Here is a 17497-nt window from a genome sequence, read left to right as displayed (position 1 = left end):
CCACACACATACACATTAAAAACCAAACGCATACAAATGGTCACCCATCTGGTACTGGCCAGCCTCAGCTTAATAATACATTGAAATTTTCGTCACTGAAAAATAAGTTTTTTTTGGCCTGTTTGGTCTTCCATAGTTTGCTTTGTTTCAGACGAAAACGTAAACAGAGTCGATCTGAACTCTACGTCAACGCGAATATCTGGTTACCTATATGAATAAGTGGAATTATTTGAAATTCAGGTACTTATATTATAATATTTTTGCATATTCTCTTAGAAAATCATCCTAAATCTTAGTTAGACAATAAATAAATTAATTAATTATTTCAAAAACCCTTTTTTTTAATATTTAAGTACGTTTTTTGTGCAAGACAAAAAATGTCAATTGTTAACTTTTTGGGAAAATTTAACATTTAAAATTGAATTAAAAATAGTAGAAAAAGTTTTACATTATTCTGTTTTCTATATGATAAAATTCAGGGTTTTATCTTTCTGGGGAAAAAAAGTTACTCAGAAATAATGGATTTTAATAAACGTAATTTCGTTTTAAAAAACAACAACAACTTGATTTTGCGGCCATTTTTGGCGGTGCCTATTGTTTTACCTTTACTTTCTACGTTCGTGTTGTTATTGATACAGACACAACACTATTATTGACTGAAACAAAGACATGAAGTCGGACGTGTAAAAATATTTTGGGGCGAGTAAATTTTTCCTCACACTCGACCGGCGGTCGAGTTTTTTTTTTTCAAATCTCAAAGGCTGCATATATATATATATATATATATATATATATATATATATACGTGCATACATAACAGCAGCCACGTAGCGCAACGGTTAGAAGTTACCACTGTCGTTTGGGCGATGGCATTCGATCCTGGCTTGAGGTAGTTGCTGTGAAATAGTGAAACAGAACTGTATGTGGATGACTGTAGGTATATATATATATATATATATATATATATATATATATATATATATATATATATATATATATATCAGAGAGAGAGAGAGAGAGAGAGAGAGAGAGAGAGAAAAGCGTAAGAGGAAAAATTTACCAATCAAGAAAAAGCAAATTCCAATAGCAAATATTCCAATACCAAATATAATTATTTATATCTTAATCCGAACTAAATGAAAACTTTATTGATTTTTTTTAATATTGAACTCTGAAGGAACTGTCCACATAGACTGTTTTCCATATTTACATCTTAGTTTTTAAGTTTTGTGACTACAAATCATAAAACTTTAAGTTACAACAAATTCATAGAAATGTTAATACTTTTAACGCGACCTTAACTAACAATTTCATTCCTCTAATGAGAAGAAATAGTATTCTTTGAAACTCTGCAGATAAAGGAGCATCCAGGTTTGGAATATTCTGCCGAAAAATTCTACTTTACAACTCTGTTCTTATTATTATTTAATAATATATATATATATATATATATATATATATATATATATATATATATATATATATATATATATATACGGCGTAATCGCATTGACACAGCGGTTCTCGTCAGATCACCGAAGTTGAGAATTCTAGGCGCAGTAAGTGCTCTCCGCTTCTCTCGAAATTTGTTTTCAGCCGCCCTTACGCACACTTCACTTGCCACTGGTATTTAACAATATCGACTCAGGATAGGCGTGGTTGGAAATTCAGCTGCTACTGCTACAAAAAAATTCACGCACAGGCACCCCTTCGTGGGCATCCATAGTTTGTCAAAGACTGAAGGAGCCCTTTTATATATATACGTTTATATATGTAATCGCGCACAGATTGTAACATATATATCTCTTTCTCTCTCTCTCATATATATATATACATATATATATACATATATATATACATATATATATATATATGTATATAAGTGGTAATTTAAATTTATCAATTAATACAATAAAAAGCAGTAAACTTTTTAGGATATTGTAGATCACACTGTTAAACAAAAATACATTTATTTTATCCACGTTCTTAACGTGTTAAAACGTACCTGTTTTACATGCGAAACGTAATTTAAATGTAATTTTAACCGAATCATTTTAAACGAAACAGTAATCAAAAACTTCCTGAAGGCAACTGAAAAACATCAGTTGAAAGTACTCTAAAAAATAATAATAAAACACTACTACGAAAAATTCCTACACGAATTCGACCGAGATATAAGAATGATCATTCGAAAAATGGAAAAATTACAAAAATAAGATAATTAAATAAATGTATTACGTGCTATTTTTAAATGTCGCTTAAATACACAATATATATATATATATATATATATATATATATATGTATATATATATAAAGAGAGAGAGACACAGACAGAGCTTTAGAAAGAGAGAGAGAGCTTTAGAGAGAGAACTTTAGAGAGAGAGAGAGAGAGAGAGAGAGAGAGAGGAAAGAGACAAAGCAAAACTTCTTTTCTTTTACGAGGAAAGAATTAAAGACACTTTCCAACACATATCGCTGAGAAAAAGACAGAAAATCCATCTGCTTGTAAACGACAAGTTATACGGAGTAGTACTGGTGGTGGGAGGGTACCAGAGTCTGTTTATTAAGTGCTATTAGTAGTTAGTATTTTCAGGTGCTAAAGAAAGGAAAACATATGGTATATCAAAATGTATAGTTTACATTAGTAGAACACCCCTCCTCATGAATTCTCCGTACTTCTTGATATATGAAATGAAATAACAATTTTAAAGAAATTAGCGTTCTTGTAATAAGAACGTAAGCAAAACTGATAAAAGCAAGTTATTTATTTTTTCAAAAATTGTTACATGTTTTCATGCGCAGAGGAGAAGATTAAGTCGACTCACGACTGCTAAGTTCTTATTTTTTCGAATTTTCATCATTAAGAAGTTATTTTTACCCACTAAGAATCGAATCGAATTTGTTTTAAAGGTCCACAATTCGCTTCAATTCTGTAGAGCAAAACCTGACAGAAGAATTCCTTCCTCCCACAAGAATTCCAAGATTATATATATATATATATATATATATATATATATATATATATATATATATATATATATATATATATATATATATATATATATATATATAAGAACAAATGATTAATAAAACATGTTAAAAACATCTTTAAAAAGAGTTAAAAACATATTTAATTTTAAAAAAGGAAGCACAAGATAAGTGGATAGTCCTTAATCCGCGGAGTTTCGAAGAAATATTCTCCTTCTCATCAAAGGGCAGGAATTAGCAAAATGCAGGATCGGATTTTGCATGTAAGCTCTATTTCTTTTTCGGTTTTATTGAGCTTTTAACTCTGGTTGAGATTACTTCACTTGTAAATATTAACTCTTTAATATTTATAATATATTTTAAGTTTACCATTTTGATTACCTTGGTAAACGTATTGTAATTTTTATTTACTTTATATATATATATATATATATATATATATATATATATATATATATATAGATAGATAGATAGGATATATATAGGTATGATATATATATAGACATGATACATATAGATATGTCATATATATAGATATTATATATATATAGATAGATATTATATACATATGTGTGTGTATATAAGTGTGTGTATGCGGTTGTTTAATATATAAATATTTATATGCTTATTTGTTGGCGTATAGCATCTCTCTTCTATTTCGATCTCCCTCTTGTCAATATATATATATATATATATATATATATATATATATATATATATATATATGTGTGTGTGTGTGTGTGTGTATACATATGTATATGTATGTATATATATACATATATGTATATATACATATATATATATATTATATCTGTGTATGTGTGTGTATGTGTGTGGGCGTGAGTATGAATATGTGAAAGCTAAGAGAGATCCAGCGTGAGCGTTAATTACAAACACGGTGATTGTGTAGGAAACTACCCTCCTAATTAACGCCTACACATTTTGAAATGAGTGCAGTAATTACTTTAAATTTTCCATTCTTCTCATTAACTACGGGGAGAAAGTCAGTTGTTGTATATTAGAATCTAGCTTGGTACATGTCTAAAGTTCTGTGATATCGTTAAAAACTTGTAACGTATAAGCCAAGTCAGTTTGTCTTAATCAATTATTGTGGATGCATAATTGGAAAAGGATATTGATCCCTTTATATATATATATATATATATATATATATATATATATATATATATATATATGTATATATATATAGAGAGAGAGATAGAGAGATATATTTATATATATATATATATATAGAGAGAGAGAGAAAGAGATAGATAGATAGATAGATAGATATGCAGTGACTGTCCAAATTATCGTCAAGCTGGAAACTATAGACAATGAATTAGTGTAATATTGTCTTTTATAAACAGTTTTAGCATATATATATATATATATATATATATATATATATATATATATATATATATATATATGAATGTGTGTTATGGGTTTATATATATATATATATATATATATATATATATTGCTTTGAAAAGTATGAATGGAGTCATTATGGGTGAAAAAAAAAAGAGTAACGGGAAATTGTATAGAGACAAATCGACTAAAAAAATTATAGGTAAAAAAAAAAAAGCATCGAATAAAAAAGGGATCCATACGAAATTTCGTGTAAAAAAATAAAGGGATCTAGAGGTTAACCTTTCGACCGACCCTTTTCAATAGATCTCGTCGGTAAGTTGCATGAAATTAACGAATGAGAATGGAAAAAGGGGAGGAGATGAAGTCGACAAAAAAAATATATATATATAATTAAGAAAATCTGTTGTCTACAAATAAGTATAGACAAAACAGAAAAACCAGCGTACATGTAGACTTTTTTTTATTAGCGTTCTCTCTCGGTTCAAAATGTTGAGATCAAGCAACAAGCAAGAGTAAGATATGCAGCAACAAGTTAAACTGCAAACCAGCTTAATGCTGGTACTGGTCTCCCGCTTTATGGTTTTTTAAATCAGAGATTTGCTTCTCCTAGAAAGGTTGCCTTCACCAGGGCTTACGGGAGCCCTCTCCACCCCAACACACACATACATACACACAAACACACACGGTGCTAGTTGGTTGTTGAACCCGAAAAAGGGTTCATATATATATATATATATATATATATATATATATATATATATATATGTATGTGTGTGTGTTTATTAATATGAATAAATTTACATGACAAGAACACCTACAATCGCTGCATCAACTTGCTTTCCTGAATTCACAATATTCCTTATGTTGTTTCGGGGCTCATTAGTTGTCTACCATGAAGTACTGTTTCTTGGATTTAAAAAAAATCAGTATATAAAGTCATGGCTTCCCAGCAGTGTTGATCAAACACCACTTTCTTTAACCGCAAAAACTAAAAAATGTCCCGAATATTGATCTAGCTCTTTGCTCCATATTAATTTGCATAACCTATTCATGCCATCAAAAAATGTCTCCCTTTTACCTGTGACACTTTTCCTAGTCTCTAAAGTGAAAATGGATATGTATTCAAATGCTGCCCACCTCAGCATTATGTGACACAACGTGAGAAAAGTGGAGCGTCAAGCAAGGTCCCCTAAAGGAGTGGCATTCTTGGCTAAAAAAATGCCTGAGCATCCCAACGGCATTCCATAGCTGGGGAGCCTCAGGCAGTAAGCAATGAACTTATGCCACCCGAAAGCCGGGTGCAAGGCCTGGGAGGGTGGACCTCCCGGGTTATACCAAAACGGCATACCTTATCAGTCCAACAAGTACTGGACCAGTTCCTACACTCGCATCTGTCAGGCTGATTGTCAGAATTCTTCTTGATTCTTCACTGATACTATATCTATCCGGCCTCCAACAACCGACGCAACAAGGGGATTCTACCTATTCAAAATTGATATTTAAACGCTGCTCACCTCACCATTATGTGACGCAAGGTCGGGAAAGTGAATAGTAAGACTAGTGTTTCCAAAGGTATTTTAAAAATACTTATGTCATCTTATTATAGAAAGCTTTTTTTTTTTTTCAAATAAGAAACAAAATACTCCTAGCAAGCAAGCTTCCCCGAACGAGGGGTAATCTTACCTAGCAAAAATTGCCTGAGCATCTCAGTCGGCATTCCTCGATCGGAGAGCCTCAATAGAAAACAATAAACACACCACCTGAAAGCTGGGTGGCAAGGCCTGGGTGGTTGGACCGGCTGGGTGATACACAGATGGCGTAGCCCATTCCAATAGGTAATGGAAAAGTTTCTTGCTCCATACCTGTCGAGCTAATTAGCAAGATCTGATTATTTAATAGCACTTTATCTTCCTGGTTTTCAAACAACCAAAACAGCAAGGAGACTCTACCAACTCAAAATGGATAGATATTTAAAAGCTGCTCAGCCCAAAATTATGTGACACAAGGTCAGGAAAGTGGGGTGGTAAGCAAGCTCCTCTAAACGATGGGTCACTCTTTCCTCACAAAAATTGTCTGAGAATCTCCGTCAGCATTCTCTGGTCAGGGCGCCTCAAGCAGCAAGCAATGACTTACTCAAAAGCCGCGTAGCAAAGCCTGGGAGGGTGGATATCCTGGGTGGTATCCAGACAGCCTTTATCAGTCCGACAGGTAATGGGCCAGTTTCTGGCCCCGCACTTGTCGAACTGATTGTCAAGAACGAATTCTTGATTCATACTTAACACACGCACACACACACACACACACACACACACACACACACACACACACACATATATATATATATATATATATATATATATATATATATTCTTTGTTTCGATTGGGATATTGTACATCGTGGCTCCAAGTGTTCTCAGATTACTCAACCACGTGCTCTCTTTTGATTCTCGTCAGTTATTTTAGAAAGAGGTTGTATATTCTTTGTGGCAGTAGAGGCATTATAGTAAACGTTTGTGGTTTAGTATATTATTTATAATGTATTTATTTCTTGCTTTTGTTTAGGTATTATCTATTTGTGTTATTTATACAAATATATATGTATATATTTTTATTCTGATAATTCTGGTTATAGTTTACACAATTATAGAATTATTAATTTTTCTAATCACGTACACCCCAAATGAGGCATATTGCAACTTGAACGTAAGAAACTGCTTAGCGAAGATGAACAGGATGTTGGTTTTCGTTAGATTTAAGCTTCAGCATATCAATACAATCAGGGAAGCAGGAAACAGGAAGGGAATTTCAAAGTCTAGCTGTTTGAGGGGAGAAACTATCAGTGTAAACAGCTTTCTAGTATTTACGCACCTCAATAGTGGTTTTTGCTAAGCGGGCTTATCGAGGTTACGCACGTCGAGAACGCACAAGTGCAATTGGTTTATGAGGGCACATTCCATTAAAATACTTGTAAAACAGACACAGGGATGCAAAACTACGGCGATGGGACACGTGTTGGTGCTTAATTGACAAAGAGAAAACATTTCTTCGGCCCCTGTCGAAGAGAAAGTAACTAGCAGTAGATACATCAGCCCAGATGTGGCAACAATACTCTATGCATGGGCGAATTGTGGCTTTGTAGATGTACAGAATACTCTCCGGTGTGAATAGTCCTCTGGCACGTAAGAGGGAATCAATCTTCTTCTCAATATCCTCAATGTATTTGTTCTATGTTAATGGTAAGTCGGTGAGTGTTAAGTCGGTGAGTGTTAAGTAAGAATTTCTAGATGCGACTTTATTTATAATGGATATATGTTTTTGGAAAGGCTTCTTGTAGTTGTTAAAGAAGAGCAGCTTAGTCTTACTAGCATTAAATGTTACCATTCATTTATATCTCCATTCCACTACTATCCGAAGGTAACTTTCTAAGGATTCTGTTATTGTCTAAGGTTTGTGTACCTCCGTTCTTTTCTCGTGCATGTTATAGAGCGTTCTTATAGAGCATTTTATCATGCCCCATCTCAGACATAATATTATCAAGGCGATCGTTAGTGAATATCAGGAATAATAGTACTCCAAGCATCGACCCCTTATGGCACTCCCGCATTAATATTATACTGTTTGGAGGTACGTTCATCAATGACATCTTGGATGGTCCTATTGTCTAAGAAATATCTAATAATGCATTGAAAAATAATTAATACGTCTCTAGTCTGTTTTTTTTTTTTGTATTATGGTTTGTACATACAATGTTATATTTTTGTTCGCCACAATCTATTGGTCACACTTCCTTCATTCCAAACACACAATGCAATACAAGAGACATAATACCCAACTGCCCAAAGAATTAGTTTAAAATCATTAGTGTAAAAGTTAGTGCAAGCGATAACCGAGAACACGAAGAGCCTAATATTTCAGTATGTTAATTCTTATGATGCTTTTTTCTTAACCAGCAAAGTTGTTATGCTGTAATAACAGCAGCGACATTCGCCCGAGTTCAATTAAGTGGTGGTCTGAATCTTCAGACAAATACGGTGGCAGTTCCCCCAAATTGCCGCACATTTTAAACCACAAAACAATTTTTGACTAATGTTATCGACAACAAATCCAAACACATGAGTTCTCTTCGCACCTATTTTTCAAAATCAATTCTGTTCGATAGTAATTCAAAGTACAAACGATTCGAGGTTTTCTCCCGCGCGTTGCAATTGTTTCATAGTCGCAAGTGCATATCAGTCGTGGCCACTTATACCTTGATCCCATCGCACCATCCCCACGATTACCTACCCACGCGTTGCTAATCTTGTTTAAAACAGAAAATCAAATTCGAAGTTAATATAATTTGCTTGAAGCATTTTCTAGTTTGTATATAATAGAAATTTATAGAAGGCAATACAATGAAGTGGTGTAATGAATATACAAAAACTTAATCAAGACATATAACAGTGAAATAAAATATACACATTCATCTTTTTAATAATACAATATTTAAAAAAATATTTATATCTGAATTGCCTTTTTATCGCATCGGCATGGTCAGATAGAAGTTGTATGTTATATAATACTAGCAGTTGCCCGGACGTAAAATACGCTCAAATATGATATTTTAATTTCTATAAATTTCTTATTTATCATTATAGAGCAAATTATCTATTAATTATTATGTTGTACGAAGTGCCTTAAATAAAAGACCAGCCATTTATTGTACAGGCATTTAAAATTGTCGTAGATTCTTGAAAATTTCAGTATGTTATTGTTAGACATCTTCTGGGAAGTTTACCAATTTTTATAATTTAATGTTCCAAAAAAAAAAAACAGTTACAGCAGGAATTGGAATTCACTAAAGATTGATTGTCACAGCTGGTGACCTTCAAAATGCAATCTGGATGTGAGGAAACTTAAGAATAACGATATGCAATAAAATTCAAGCGTAAACTTTGAAAAATACTACAGAAACGTATAGAATGCTCCAGACTTCTTTTGGGCCATCTTATCTTATCAGGAACTGGGCATCAGTTTTTGAGTGGCATCCAGGAAAGGCAGAGAGTCTGTGAGGGATAATTAGAGGTGTTGGAATAGTAAGGAAGTAAGAACACCAGAGTTGGTTGGCCAAATAAAGAATTTCATGGATAAGGACCGCGTGTGTCTATAGAGACAATAAGTGTACAGTTTGATGTCAGTGTTGAAACTGTACACACAGTATTTCACGAAAGACTGAAAATGCGGAAGATTTGTGCAGAGGGTTCTCCATCCTTGTCACAGAGTATTTGTCCAATATGAGCATCAAGACAGTTTCTCACTCTTCCTATAGTCCGGACCTTGCTCCCTGTGACTTTGATTGTTTCATAAGCACAAGGAAAACTTATTGTCGTTATGAGACAATTGAGGAGATCAAAGAGTCTGTTATGAGAGTCATTTACACGCTATCACTAGAAGAATCCCACAAGACCTTGCAAAGGTTGTTGGAACGGTACAAGTGCATTACAGCCGGATGAGATTACTTCGACTGGGGACTAGAGTTTCTTGCGTGTACTATCAATAAAACTGTCCATACGAAAAAAGTTAGGAAACTTGTTGACGGCACCTCGTATTCAATATATAGTAGTGATTTCAAAAGTAACAAAAATGTCTTAGGTGCTATCAGTTAGAACCAGAACCAAAACATTTCACACTCCTGCCTTACTCGTTCCTGTTTCAGCTATTGTCAGCCGGATCAGAAATAGTAAAGATAATGAACTGACTTTAACATATAAACGTATATTTCCGCATGCGTAAATGAAGACTTTAAGTCAACTTACGCCTGCCAAGTTTCATTTAAATTTTTGTTAACCCATTAGCTGTTATTTTTACCGACAAAAACCCATAAAAGAACGGTCCAAAAAAAGGCAATTATTTGAGCTGCCTCGTGGCGCTCAACGCCCTTATGTCTCAAAGAAGATGCACTCAGAAAAATGGAGACACACAGAATGACAGACATAATGAATTTTTGAAATTAGATTTCGTTGAATATATGTTTGAATTTAGTTCAAATGTTTATACTAACGTTGTTGTAAACGCGAACCGGTTTGCACAAATATCGAAAATTATTATGTTTTAGATATACATAAATATGAGTAGACAAAACGATAGATACGTAGACAGATATAAAAGAATATAAATAAATATATGAATATATTGATATGGAGACGCAAAAGAGATTGATATGATGGACACCGGTAAACAGATAACTACATACGTTATTTTTTTTTATTTTATTGAGTGCCTTGAAGACAGCATATTTCCTTTAATATAAAAAACTTATTTTAAAAGATAATATTTATTTTTTACTTTTAAAATCTTCTATGCCAGACACAATCAACCGCCGTGTCACTATTAATTACAATTTACAAATTAATTAAAAATTAATTACAAATCAATTACAAATGTCGAGCTTTTAATTCCAGTATATAAATTATTGAATTAAAATTCAACTTTTCCGATTTTTTCCATGTTCTGCTTTAGCTGATCCTAAAATTTATATCTAGACTTCTATCCGGAATTTTGTCAGCTTTGATCGATTTCCTAAGCTGACCCAGAGTGTTTAGTTTTAATACTGGAGTCTGCTTCGTTATCTGGCCCACGAACTCGACTGTAATAAATGAAATTATTGAATGATATTGACTCTATTTCATTATCTTACTCGAGTTTCCATTTCGGCTATACTGCCAATAAGCCGACATACGTGACGAGCGCTATTCTAAAAGGAAGTCTTGTTGGGCCATGTTAACTTACATCAAGAACCTACAAGAAAATCGGTAAGTAATAGATTTTGACATTTCAACTGTCAGCGGTCTAAAAATCTATCTGAATAAAGGACTTGAAATATTGGACACGAACTAGCAATTATAATCAGGCTAAAGTGTAGGATTACAATATAAAAGCTAGACATGGCTGAAATTGCATGTAAATAATAAGAACGTTTTTTAATTCTGTGGATTACTCAGACGACTCTTCTTATCTTGAGTTTCATTTTTCACGTGTATCTTGTCGAACTCGGGAATGTATCTGTCGAAGTCAGGAATTTCGAAGGAATTTTGAGCTGAACCCTTTATTTACTTCACGGGGATAGCATGATGTTGTTCTGTCAATTCTGGGTGAGTAGAGGTCCTAAATAATTCGTAATTGCATTTTTATGTCGACCAAACTGAGGATTAAAGCACATGTGGAAACCACATCGGATTGTAATATTACTAAGCTTTAAAATTGAGATTGATGGAAATTCCGAATATATATATATATATATATATATATATATATATATGATTTTCTTTGTTTCTTGATCTCACCAAAAGACTTCATTATATTCTGAAATTACCTATTTCGGTTTGTTTTTCATTTTTATAAACCATTTTTTTTTACGTTATATTACCACTGTCATATAATGTCGTTTCATACAATGCTAAAATCAACGATCTTTTTGATTTGCTATATGTATAAATTTGCTAGCATATTTCTTTCCTTTGAAGAGAAGAATTTTGCAATAATTTTGGAATAAAGATTTATTAATCATCTTTGTTTGAAGTATTCTGTCGAAAATAAATTTTACATGTAAATGTTCGTTTACAGTTTTCATTTAAGATTCTTGTATTAAACTCTTCTTTGTACTGTCCTCGTATTGAGCATTTTTATTTGGTTGAGATTCATACAAATATTAATGTCTGTATTAGATTGAAGTTTACATTTGAATTTGTCTAGTAAACTTTTCTTATCTACTGCATGATTGGTGTATATATATATATATATATATATATATATATATATACCAATAATGCAGTAGATAAGAAAAGTTTACTAGACAAATTCAAATGTAAACTATATATATATATAACTCATTATTTTTGTGTGCCCGTGTGTTTTTTGTTTGTCTTCAATTTTTCAAAGTGCATCTCAACTGAGACGCAAAATCGCAAAGCGGCAGAGGAAGGTAAACTGATTGCACTTTTTGTGGAACATTTTTGTCTGTATCTTCAGCTAATAAATATAGCTTCTAAGGGCTCAAAATTGAAAACAAAATGGAACTTGGCAAACATAAGCTGACTTAAAGATCTCGTGTAAACATGCGCAAATATACGTTTATAGGTTAAAGTCAGTTCATTTTGTAACTATTTAGTACCCTCTAACGATAATTCTAACGTTAACAACTAAGGTTGCAGCGCTAAATGTTTTGGTTTTTATTGTAGCTAATGGCAGTCATTTTCCTCTTTTTGAAATTACCACAATCAGTATAAATTATGCAATTAATTCAATATTTATGTTCATCATTATGTTTTCTTATTTCTAAACACGCACACACAAACACACATACGCATACATATATATATATATATATATATATATATATATATATATATATATATATATATATATATACATGTGTGTGCGTGTGTGTCTTTGCGTGCATATCGACTATTCTGAATAACAGTTTGCATTTCATACAAATAGAGAAATATCTGTAAAAGAATCTGATGAAAATGGAGACAGCGCAATGCAGTTTTCCTAAATCATAATGCTTATTGTATAAAGTATTCATCGAATTAAAACAAAATGCACAGTGTCTTAATATTATTATTCAGGAATACAATTATCCATACAGCATAGAAGACCAATAGCAGCAAAAATAAAAATAATAACAACAACAATAATAAGCATAAAAATATTGTAGTATATATTTATTCTTTATTATTGATACAAAACCGTTCTAATATTTCGTGGATACCACCTCTTTACAAAGGGAAGCATATAAATATTTATTTGTTTTTTAATTTTTTAGATGAGAATAGATTATTCCTATTTGAAAGGGTGCATGGAGTAGTGGATAAAGTGCTTGGTAATTCAGTTCCAAATGTATATTATTCTGGAAATTGACGGTTTAATCATCAGTGCTGCCTACACTTGAAATATAAGTGCAAATTGCCTAGAACTTTTACCCATTCGTGGCTGACTGAACGACAACATGTTAAACCCGTGGATTAACTAAAGGGTTTCGTTCGAAATTTGGTGCAAATTCCCGAGTTTAACACGGATTTCCGAATTCGACAGAAAAATTTCCATATTAAATAAAATACACCTGAGGAAAGTCGGATGTTTCATCGACGGAAACGTTGAAAGAATAACACTCAAGTTGGGCACACTAGTCCGAAGAATTAAAAAATACAAATACGGACTGGATTTTTTTACTAAGCAAAGCATCGTAGCAACCGGAAGTCTTCTGGCGGTTTGACGCCGCATCAATCACGTTCCATTTGAAAGCAAGTCAGATTACGACAGTGTTTGATTCTTTTCCAACGTTGCTTGTTTTGCTTTTGGCTTTATGTCTGTTCAGGAGTTTACCAATCCTATCAGCCTTCTTGAAAAACTATGTCAGAAAAAGGCAACAGAAATTCTAAGAGAGACACAATTTTCCTACTTTCGTTTGGAAGAGGGCAGCGAAAACAAGAAGACAATCTGTCAAGATGTTTAGTGTTTGCCGAGTAAGTATATATGAATGCATTTCAGACAAGAAGTCTCCTCAGTGACAGTAATGCTCGTGGAAGAGTTCCGAGACTACGAGACAGCTTTTTAAAATTGATTGTTTTAGTTTTGGTTTGCTGTTGTTTTCCTTAAACGACTTCCGCTCCACTCCTTACAATAAATTGGTTACGCATAAAACCCCCGAAATAAAAACGTGTTTCCTCGTTTCAGTTTCTAAATGGAGCTGAAAGACTCAAAGTCGTTAATTTTATCGATTGAAAATTAAATCCGCTGAAGATTTTATTTAAACTACAACTACCCACCTCCGGAAAGTGATATATATATATATATATACTGGGAAAGAAACAAAGAGTGTGTGTGTGTGAGAGAGAGGGAGAGAGAGAGAGAGAGAGAAGGGATAGAGAATAAACAGGAGAAGAGAGAAAGACAAAGAGAAAAGAAAGAAAAAGGCAGATTGGTAATTAAAAAAAAGAGAGACAAATAGAAAAGTCTATTCAATCGTTTCCCTTTCCCACGCTACCTCTTCAATTAACTAAGTACAAAAAAGGAACAACCTCAAGACAATGTAGTTCTTTATAGATGGCGCTGCAAGTCGTAAACAGAAAAATGTCTAATCAATACAATCTACTAAAACACCTCCCTTTTGTTTAATGGCTCACATATTTTCAGTATGGGAGCTCATCGGTTTAAAAATTCTTTTAATATGAAGCTCTGATCTAAATGCAGAAAATCATGTAATTCATTCATAACATTTAACGGCTAATATTCACTTCATAGTATTTCAAAACATTTTGATTATATATAAGAAAAAGAAATAATAAATAGCTCTACTCTCTATTGCGTATTGAGCTTTCTTATTCGGTTGAGATTAAATTGTCTATAGATAAATACTCTTATTTATATTAGTTTGAAGTTTACCATTGCGTATATCAAGTAAACACTACATCCCTTTGATTTCATTAATATATATATATATATATATATATATATATATATATATATATATATATCCCTATAACTTTGATTTTTTTGTGTACTTATATTCATATTAAAACGCCTTTTTCTATTTATTTAAAAAGAAAATACAACTTTCTCATATATGAGTGCGTGGAAATGCATTCACTAACAAAAGATCTAGCTAATTTGCATATTCTTCTAAACATTCAGGTTAATTGATTCTCAATTAGTTTTTCGATTTTCTTATGGAATGATCATCTTTAGTTAACTATTATGTATAATTATATTAATGCAGATATTCTACCTAATTTATACTTGCGTAATATTTGCGTAAAATTTTATAGTGAACACAAAACTCATTTCATATATATTAATGTATACGTATATATTTTTGTTTATAAAGTTTTGCCTACCAAGCCCCTTTATCAGTTTAAGGTCTACAAACATGTAACTTCAGGTATGAGGTATTTGAACCCATGCGAAACTTAATATTTGGGTATTAGCCCGGGAAAATCGGTAAAAAATGTGTGAAAATTTAAAAAGAAAACGAAGTGAAGGTCGAACGACGACATTAGGAATATGCATGCCTAACGTAGTAGCTATTGGTTCATGCTTTAATTTTAACCTTGTAGCAACTATGTCTTCATAGATTAGTTATAAACAGCAAATCGTAAGCTAAACATTTTCGTCTCAATTCTCGGTGAATGCGCACGAGTCATTTCTTTTAAAAACTTTTAAAATCATTACTATATACAGGACCCTATATAATATAATAATAACTACGAAATCTTCATTAAAAAATATTATATTTAAGCGTACTTAACGATCGGGTAATGTCTGACACCCTGCTAGTATACGTATATTTCTCCTACTACAAACCGCAGAGACTTAACACCAAATAGCATCATATTTAGTGGGTTAAATACGACTATAACATGGTAGAACAAAGAATAAACATGTGGAAAATGTACGTGAAAATATTCGTAATGAAATACGAATGTCCTTTCAAATACTTTTTTTAACATAGAAAGTTGAAGAGTTACAAGTGCGGGAGGTGTACCATTGAAATGAGCGACCATTTGCATTTCTCAATGCACTATTGCTAACAATGAACGATGGTTGTGCATGGGTGTCCGGAGCACACTTTGTCATACGACAGTCGTTCTAAAACACAGCACTTTATTTTATTTAAACTCATAAAGTTTAAGAGCTAGAAAACTGAGAGTAATACCATCGAAACGAGCGACGTTTTGTGCTCTAGAATTTATTTTTCTATATAGCCACCACAGTCCCCAATGATCTTTTCAATTCAATGTCGCATCTCTGCTTTTGACGAACGTTCAGGACAGCGGTTGCTTTCTTAAAGTTTTGCATCATCAAATATCTTTAACAAAGTGATGAATCTTTCTGGTCATGAAAGCATAAGATCAGTTATCATAAAAAAGCAATTTGTAATCGTCTTTGATCCATTTGGACAGAATAAAAAATAAGAGACATTACTTTTTGAACGTCTCTTGTATATATATATATATATATATATATATATATATATATATATATATATATATATATATATAAATTCCACAGCCAAACAACGTCACAGCTCGCAAGAGCCATGACAGTCAACGAACCGGAGGTCAAAGACTCGAGTTTCGCCCTAATTTGGGCTCATCAGTTATATATATATATATATATATATATATATATATATATATATATATATTAGAACTCTTCAACCCACTATAAATGATATTGCATCCGAGAAAAACAGTAACGTTCTAAATTGTCTTGCGTAGTTTTTAGTGGAAAAACTTTCTTAACAGTGTCCACGAACTTGCTGATTTTAATACTTGAATTTCTAATCGACCTATAATTTTAATCAACTTTTCATTGACTCTACATATTTTAACTTATCACTTAACGCCGTTTACTGTATATTTTAGTTTTCACGTTTAATTCTCATTTTCGCTCCGTCGCACTTTTACTTCAACACCTGAAGATGATTCGTGGAAGAATCGAAAGCGCTCGTGACAGCAAAAATTATGGAACTTTTATTAATATTTTTGATTTTGATATAAAAAAAGATTATACGGAAAATCAAAAATTAAAAAAAAAAAAGAATCATAAAGCAAAGTTTGCTGGAATATATATATATATATATATATATATATATATATATATATACGCATATATGTGTGTGCGCTCATGCGCGCGTGTGTGTGTGTGTGTGTGTGTGTGTGTGTGTGTGTGTGTGTGTGTGTGTGTGGCGAAGGGAAGTTGTACTGATATTCCACAACAATACGCTTCGGAAATTTGCATACAGAATAACATTCTGTGCTAATTCGATAGTATTTTGTTCGCACAAATAAAGATAAACTCCTACTCCATCGTCTTTTTTATCATTATATAATTGTTTTCTAAACAGTTTTATGTGAATTTATTATATAAAACTATTCATATTCAATTTTGCCTGTCGATAAAATGATAAGCGTTCGTTTTCTTAGTACTTAACTGATAAAATGTGGATTGTAATCGCCCATTACAAATTTGTTTAGAACTTGCTGTAATTATTCTATTTGGTCACTTTCATTGTTTGCAAGTTAACAATATCCAGAAATCGTTATTCAATATTTTACAACGCACAGGAATAATTGCATTCAAATTG

The 17497-nt window shown here is 32.2% G+C and overlaps 1 protein-coding gene across 2 annotated transcripts in view; it reads right to left on the bottom strand.

The window, feature by feature from the left end:
* Window positions 1-17497, bottom strand: part of LOC145283557 (5-hydroxytryptamine receptor 4-like) — a 468398-nt gene that overhangs the window by 399964 nt on the left and 50937 nt on the right. The window lies entirely within an intron of this gene.

This window comes from Euprymna scolopes, chromosome 8 (genome assembly GCF_053919585.1).
Source record: "Euprymna scolopes isolate OS-2025 chromosome 8, ASM5391958v1, whole genome shotgun sequence".
NCBI lineage: Eukaryota > Metazoa > Mollusca > Cephalopoda > Sepiida > Sepiolidae > Euprymna > Euprymna scolopes.
The sequence above is the reverse complement of the archived record's forward strand: the minus strand, read 5'-3'. Positions and strand labels throughout refer to the sequence as shown.